Source organism: Arachis ipaensis, chromosome B7 (genome assembly GCF_059453495.1).
Source record: "Arachis ipaensis isolate K30076 ecotype BB chromosome B7, ASM5945349v1, whole genome shotgun sequence".
Lineage (NCBI taxonomy): Eukaryota > Viridiplantae > Streptophyta > Magnoliopsida > Fabales > Fabaceae > Arachis > Arachis ipaensis.
This window is the reverse complement of record NC_142442.1, coordinates 95,864,245-95,872,432: the sequence shown is the minus strand read 5'-3', so window position 1 is coordinate 95,872,432 and position 8,188 is coordinate 95,864,245. Positions and strand designations below refer to the sequence as shown.

The 8,188-nt window shown below is 38.5% G+C and overlaps 1 non-coding gene across 1 annotated transcript; it reads left to right on the top strand.

Moving 5' to 3' along the window:
• Positions 1–108, top strand: LOC148553431 (small nucleolar RNA R71). Its single transcript, XR_015893018.1, has one exon. It is a non-coding gene; the product is annotated as a small nucleolar RNA R71 (small nucleolar RNA).
• Positions 109–8,188: the final 8,080 nt, after the last annotated feature.

The window sequence follows — 8,188 nt, the reverse complement described above, 5'->3', positions numbered from 1 at the left end:
AAGCATGTCAGAAGGACACTTTTTGGTCAACTATTTGTATCTTTCCCAAGCTTCATAGAGGGATTCACCTTCTTTCTGTCTGAAGGTTTGAACATCAGCTCTAAGCTTGCTCAGCTTTTGAGGAGGAAAGTACTTGGCTAAGAAAGCCGTGACCAGCTTATCCCAAGAGTTCAGGCTGTCTTTGGGTTGAGAATCCAACCATAATCTAGCTCTGTCTCTTACAGCAAAAGGGAAAAGCATGAGCCTGTAGACTTCAGGATCTACTCCATTAGTCTTAACAGTATCACATATCTGCAAGAATTCAGTCAAGAACTGAAAAGGATCTTCAGATGGAAGTCCATGAAACTTGCAGTTCTGCTGCATCAGAGAAACTAATTGAGGTTTCAGCTCAAAGTTGTTTGCTCCAATGGCAGGAATGGAGATGCTTCTTCCATGTAAATTGGAATTAGGTGCAGTATAGTCACCAAGCATCTTCCTTACATTATTATTATTTTCGGCTGCCATCTCCTCTGCCTGTTCGAAAATTTCTTGAAAGGTTATCTCTGGATTGTTGTATTTTAACTTCTCTTAATTTTCTCTTCAGAGTCCTTTCAGGTTCTGGATCTGCTTCCACAAGAATGTTCTTATCCTTGCTCCTGCTCATATGACAAAGAAGAAGGCACAGAAAAATAATAATAATAATAGAGATCCTTTATACCACAGTATAGGGATCCCTTTGTGAGTGGAAGAAAAGAGGGGGAGACAAAGAATGTGATGTAAAGGAAGAAACACAACTGTACGGATGGAAGAGATGTGAGATGAGATGTTAGGATATGAATGAATAAATAGAATAGGATGGGGGAGGGATAATTTTCGAAAATTATTTTGAAAAAGAGTTAGTGATTTTTGAAAAATGGTTTTTGAAAAATGTTAGTAAATATATATTTTTTTTTTCGAAATTTTTTTTTTGAAATAAAAAATAAAAATAAAAATAATTAGTTAATTAAAAAGAAATTTTTGAAAAAAGGGGGGAGATATTTTTGAAAATTAGAGAGAGAGAGTTAGTTAGGTAGTTTTGAAAAAGTTAAGAAACAAACAAAAAGTTAGTTAGTTAGTTGAAACAAATTTTGAAAAGATAAGAAGTTAGGAAGTTAGAAAAGATATTTTGAAAAGATATTTTTGAAAAAGATAAGATAAGAAGATATTTTTGAAAAGATATGATTGAAATTAGTTTTGAAAAAGATTTGATTTTTAAAATCACAATTAATGACTTGATTCATGAGAAATCACAAGTTATGATTCTAGAACTTAAAGTTTGAATCTTTCTTAACAAGCAAGTAACAAACTTCAAATTTTTGAATCAAAACATTAATTGTTTATGTTATTTTCGAAAATTTGTGAAAAAATTAAGAAAAAGATTTTTGAAAAATATTTTTTGAATTTTCGAAAATAACTAAGAATTTTGAAAAAGATTTGATTTTTGAAAAATATTTTGAAAAAGATAAGATTTTCAAATTGAAAATTTGATTTGACTCATAAGAAACAACTTGATTTTAAAAAATTTTGAAAAAGTCAATCCAAATTTTCGAATTTGATGAGAGAAAAAGGGAAAGATATTTTTTTTGATTTTTGAAATTTTTATGAAAAACATGAAAATTATGCAATGCATGAAATTTTTAGATCAAAACAATGAATGCATGCAAGAATGCTATGAATGTCAAGATGAACACCAAGAACACTATGAATGTCAAGATGAACATCATAGACACAATTTTGAAAAATTTTTAATGCAAAGAAATCATGCAAGACACCAAACTTAGAATTCTTTAATGCTTACGCACTAAGAATTCAAGAATGCATATGATAAACATGAAAAGACACAAAACAAAAAATCATCAAGATCAAACAAGAAGACTTACCAAGAACAACTTGAAGATCATGAAGAACACTATGGATGCATGATATTTTCGAAAAAAAATGCAAGATGCTTATGCAAGTGACACCAAACTTATGATATGACTCAAGACTCAAATAAGAAATACAAAATATTTTTGATTTTTATGATTTTCTAATTTTTTTGGATTTTTATTTTATATTTTTTGCATATTAAAAGAAAAAATAAGGATTCCAAAAATTTCTAATATGAATTCCAGGAATCTTGCCATGTTAGTCTAAAGCTTCAGTCCAGGAATTAGACATGGCTCACTAGCCAGCCAAGCTTTCAAAGAAAGCTCCGGTCCAAAATACTAGACATGGCCAATGGCCAGCCAAGCTTCAGCAGGTGATCATGGATCAGCAGCAGGTGGATGAGCAACAACTAAGTTGCTCTTTGATAACAAATTGCAAGCCTCAGTCCAAATGAATCTAGACATGGCTTTACAGCCAGCCAGGCTTCACATGCTTCATGAAACACTAGAATTCATTCTTAAAAATTTTGAATAAATTTTTGAAAACATTTTTTTTTCGAAAACAGATGAGAATATTTTGAAATATGTTTGAAAAAATTTTTTTGAAAAGAAAACAAAAAGAAAATTACCTAATCTGAGCAACAAGATGAACCGTCAGTTGTCCAAACTCAAACAATCCCCGGCAACGGCGCCAAAAACTTGGTGCACGAAATTGTGATCTCCAGGCTCGAACAAATCCTGGTAATGGCTCCAAAGCTTGGTGCTCTGATCTTAATTCATGATTGTCACAACTTCGATACAACTAACCAGCAAGTGCACTGGGTCGTCCAAGTAATACCTTACGTGAGTAAGGGTCGAATCCCACGGAGATTGTTGGTATGAAGCAAGCTATGGTCACCTTGTAAATCTCAGTCAGGCAGATATAAAGTGATAATGGTGTTTTCGAATATTAAATAATAAAATAGGGATAGAGATACTTATGTAAATCATTGGTAGGAATTTCACATAAGCGAATGGAGATGCTTTTCGTTCCTCTGAACCTCTGCTTTCCTGCTATCTTCATCCAATCAGTCTTACTCCTTTCCATGGCTGGCTTTTTGCAAGGGCATCACCGTTGTCAGTGGCTACATCCCCTCCTCTCAGTGAAAGATATGCTCACATGCTCTGTCACAGCACGGCCATTCATCTGTCGGTTCTCGATCATGCTGGAATAGGATTCACCCTCCTTTTGCGTCTGTCACTAACGCCCAGCACTCGCGAGTTTGAAGCTCGTCACAGTCATTCAATCATTGAATCCTACTCGGAATACCACAGACAAGGTTTAGACTTTCCGGATTCTCTTGAATGCCGCCATCATTCTAGCTTACGCCACGAAGATTCTGGTTAGGAGATCTAAGAGATACTCATTCTAGCTTAATTCATGTAGAACAGAAGTGTTTGTCAGGAACGCGTTCATAAGGGGGAAGGATGATGGGCGTCACACATAATCATCACCTTCATCACGTTCTTGGGTGCGAATGGATATCTTAGAAGCGAAATAAGATGAATTGAATAGAAAACAGTAGTACTTTGCATTAATCTTTGAGGAACAGCAGAGCTCCACACCTTAATCTATGGAGTGTAGAAACTCTACCGTTGAAAATACATAAGTGAAGGTCCAGGCATGGCCGAGATGGCCAGCCCCCTAAACGAGATCAATAGTCTCCTAAGATGAACAATGGAATAAAACTGAGACCAAAGATGCCTAATACAATAGTAAGAGGTCCTATTTATAATAAACTAGCTACTAGGGTTTACATGAGTAAGTATTTGATGTATAAATCCACTTCCGGGGCCCACTTGGTGTGTGTTTGGGCTGAGCTTAAGTGTTGCACGTGCAGAGGCCATTTGTGGAGTTGAACGCCAGTTTTTGTGCCAGTTTGGGCGTTCAACTCTGGTTTTGGATCCTTTTCTGGCGCTAGATGCCAGATTTGGGTAGAAAGCTGGCGTTGAACGCCAGTTTACGTCATCAATTCTTGGTCAAAGTATGGACTATTATATATTGCTGGAAAGCCCTGGATGTCTACTTTCCAACGCAATTCGAAGCGCGCCATTTCGAGTTCTGTAGCTCCAGAAAATCCACTTTGAGTGCAGGGAGGTCAGAATCCAACAGCATCAGCAGTCCTTTTTCAACCCCTGAATCTGATTTCTGCTGAAGTCCCTCAATTTCAGCCAGAAAATACCTGAAATCACAGAAAAACACACAAACTCATAGTAAAGTCCAGAAATGTGAATTTAACATAAAAACTAATGAAAACATCCCTAAAAGTGACTAGATCCTACTAAAAACATACTAAAAACAATGTCAAAAAGCGTATAAATTATCCGCTCATCAACCATCCCCTTGGGCTTCCTGTTGTTAGCATCCATTACCCAAGGGGCATCCGGGGTGGCAATCACATCCCTCAGAGCATCATAATCAAAGGTCATGCAGTGTATCACCACACCTGCCTACTCAATAGCATCTGTATCGCGGGTCTTAGGCAGACAGTGAAGTATATCTTCTATGGAAGCCTCTGTAACCAACACTTGACCGCCTCGCAGGTGGACTAAATCCATGGTGTGTCTGAAGAAGTTACAGTAGAATTCGTTCACCCTGGATGAGTTTATCCTACCAAGCTCCCTCTTAATAAAACCCATGCCCATCCCCTCAAGTCAACGGGGAGGGCTAGTTTCTTTTCTATGTTCAAGTTCTATTTCCGATATGTAGGGAACTGGAGCTCGTAATAGAGGTTGGGGAACCCGTGAGCATCTGTAAGCGGAAGCTGTTGGTTAGCCCTGTCCTCGTCATTCAGAGGATTCTTTGCATAGTCATAGTAAGGCGACGGAGTGAAGGCTAGAGATTTCTTCCTTTTCTTTGAGGTGACCTTAGCTTTTCCTCTGTTGGCCATCCTGAAAAAGAGATATACAAGATATAAATAATTAAGGCACGTAGAGGAAAACAAAGCAAATAATGGCATATTCGGAAGGTAAGAGGATCGATAAGCAATCATGAAGTGAGTTAACAGCTAAGGATTCTTGGAATACAAGAAACAAAATTCAGAAATCAAACAAGGTCACAAACCAAGAATTCAAGCCATATTTGCACAATGCTTTGTTTATTAAGCCTAAACAACGTCATACCCAAAAGATTGGTTAATGGGTTAATTTGAAAACAAAAAGAAAAGTTAGGTGGTTAATCAAGTTAGAGGTTAGAAAACCGGTTCAAAGGTTAGTGGTATGACGGTTGTTGGCTTAATTAAAAGGAATGCACAAAGTATGGAAGATAAGCACACTCACATTCATGAAGGAGATGCGGTCATTGATGATGAATATGAAATTTTGCATAAAAGCATATAAATGGGAAGCAAATCATCAATCAATGTCATGGTCACGAAGTTTGCAATAATTGGTGTTGAAAGAGTAAAGTATGCACTAGGTGTAGCCAAAAGCAAGTTGAAAACCATTTTGAAGTAAAAAAGGTTACACTAGTGAATACACCAAACACTGCAAGTGAATGAACCATATTCAAGAATTTGCAAGTTAAAGTCAAATGGTAAATTTAGTCTGAGTCAAAAGGCATTTGACTTAATCTTGGCATTGAAAGCACATGAAGGTTCACATAGATAAGTCAGGCAAGGGATTGGGTGACTCAGTGATCCGTCAAACAATTCCTTGAACTAACTATGTCAATGCATATCACGAAAAACACAAATAAGCACAGAAATGCCAACCCAAGCAACCTATTAAGTGAACTTGTTGAAGTCATGTAAAACTCAATTTGAAAAAGTGTCAAGTTCAATCCTTAGGTTGCAAGTTAGGAACAATACAATTTTCTAGAAATTTGGGCCGCATTCCGGCAGTAAATTGGATGTTCTCGGGTAGCAATTGGCAGCAAAAATCACATATGAATCCAAGAATGCAACAAGAATGATATAAGAATGGATTACATATATTCAGGCAGCATCAAACACAATCAGACAATGAATCTCAGCAAGGCAGCAGTAGGTAACAGCATGTAAAACATAAATCATCACAGCAACCATTATTTAGCAAAGCATATAACATATAGAAAGTAAACAAGAACGGAGCACTTATCAGTCCTAGAATCCTCTAACCACATCCTAACTACCTAACAGCATGCATTTCTATCTAACCTAACAAACAGAAATTAAACAACTATTCTAACAAAAATTAATAAACAGAACTAATAAAACAAACTACAGAACAGAGCAGAAGGAAGGGGGAAAGAAACCTGGCAGGAAAGTAAACAGAATTGGAAATGGTAGGGGGAAGGTGATGGAATCAGCGCTGCCCAGTAGTGGCGGCGGTTCGGTCGTGCTCGCGGTGCAGATGGTCGCGAGACAGGGGCGCCGAATAGAAGAACAGGGCAGAGGAAAAGGTGAGACACTGGGACAGGGATTGGATGAGGAAGGAAAAGAAGGTTGGTGGTGGTTGAAGGTTTACCGGTGACAATGGCGGTGGCTGAACGGAAAGCTGAGAGAGGAGAATGGTGAGAGAGGGTAGTGAATTGAGTGAATGAGAAAGAAAGGAAGAATGAGAGAAGATGGGAAGAGAGGTGATGGGGCGGCAGTCGACGGCGGCAAATGGAGGTTGCCGGACTGAGGGGTGGTGGTGGTTGAAAGAGCTTTGGAGGTTAGAGGGAGAGGGAGAGGAGACGTTAGAGAGGGGGAAGGGATAATGGACACCACTGCACTAGGGCTCGTGTCCCTTGGGGTTATGGTTTTTGAATCCACACGTGCGCGTCCATGACGCGTGCGCGTGGATGGATGAGGAACATGATAGACGCGTAAGTGCGATATGCGCGCATGCGTGGGTAGAAAGGGTGCGCTTCGACGCGTACACGTATTGTACGCTTGAGCATGAATGAAGGTGGAGCGCACCGACGCGTACGCGTGATGTACGCGTCCGCATGGGTCACAGATTGCGCAAGGAGCGCATTCCACGCACAGTGTGCGCATAACTCTCGGGTCCCATGTATTGGGGTTGCATTCAAAATATCGACGAGTGCGCGTACAGCGTGCGCACGCGTCCCTAACCCCTTTTTTTTGACATGTGAAAACAAAGACAGGGCACTCTTCTAATCTACAACAATTCTAAAATAATCAAAATTACAATTTAACAACAAATCTTTTTGGTTTTTGAAAAATTTTCAAATACAAAACAAACAAAACTTACACTTCAAGTAAAATATAATCTAACAACAACTATTCAAAAAAAAACATAAATCTAGCAAAAAATCTATCAATCAAAGCAAAATGTATAGGAGTATAGAAAATGAGAAAAACATCCTACAATGGCAACTCAACTCATTCATTGATTATATATACAAGAAAATGGAAAGAGTTTACCATGGTGGAGTGTCTCCCACCTAGCACTTTTATTTTAAGTCCTTAAGTTAGACATTTGTTGGAATCCTTGCTATGGTGGATTATGCTTGAATTCATCTCAGAATTTCCACCAATGTTTGCATCTCCAATGTCCACCAGGATCCCAAATTAGGCGCATAAAGCCTTCAAGTAAGCTTAAGTAAATGACAAGGCCCCAAGAGTTTTGATTATTGGAATGGATTCCGGGGTTCCAAACCTTGTTCTTGCACCCATCTTCTCGTTGACGACCATAGTTAAATTTTGGTGACAAGACTTGTGAATTCTCAATTAAGCATCCAAACATTCTCCTAGACCCATGCAATTTGGTTCTACTCCAACCATTGCTATTCAACTTCGAGCATGCAACCATCATGAAAGTAGAGTGATGTCTCCAACCACTATACAACTCTCTCCTACTCTTAACCCCACAAAGGGCTCTAAGTTGACCATCATTTTCAAGCAAACCATATTCAAGTGAGAAAGTAAAGCATAGGGATAGGAATTTTACCCACTTGAATGTTGTGTTGGATGATGGTGGCTTAGGGAGGACGACCTCCCCACACTTAGCCAATGCGAAATCCATTCCCTTGTGGTCTTCCTTTGCAACTTCCACTTCTTTGTAAGCTTCTTTAATTTCAATTTCTTGCTCACCAACTTCTTCTATACACCCCTCATTGCTCAAACCATGTGTCAGAGGTTGTGCACAATCCTCCTTGTCATCAATTTCAGAGCACAATGAGGGAGATTCATCAATTCCAAAAGACTCATTGGTTGATGTGGCATCATCTTCAATGATGGAGCTTGCTTCTTGCTCAACCTCTTCCTCTTAATAGCTTCCTTCCAATTCAATCTCTTCTTCATTGCTTACCAAGGGTATGGGAGGTGAAGTATCTT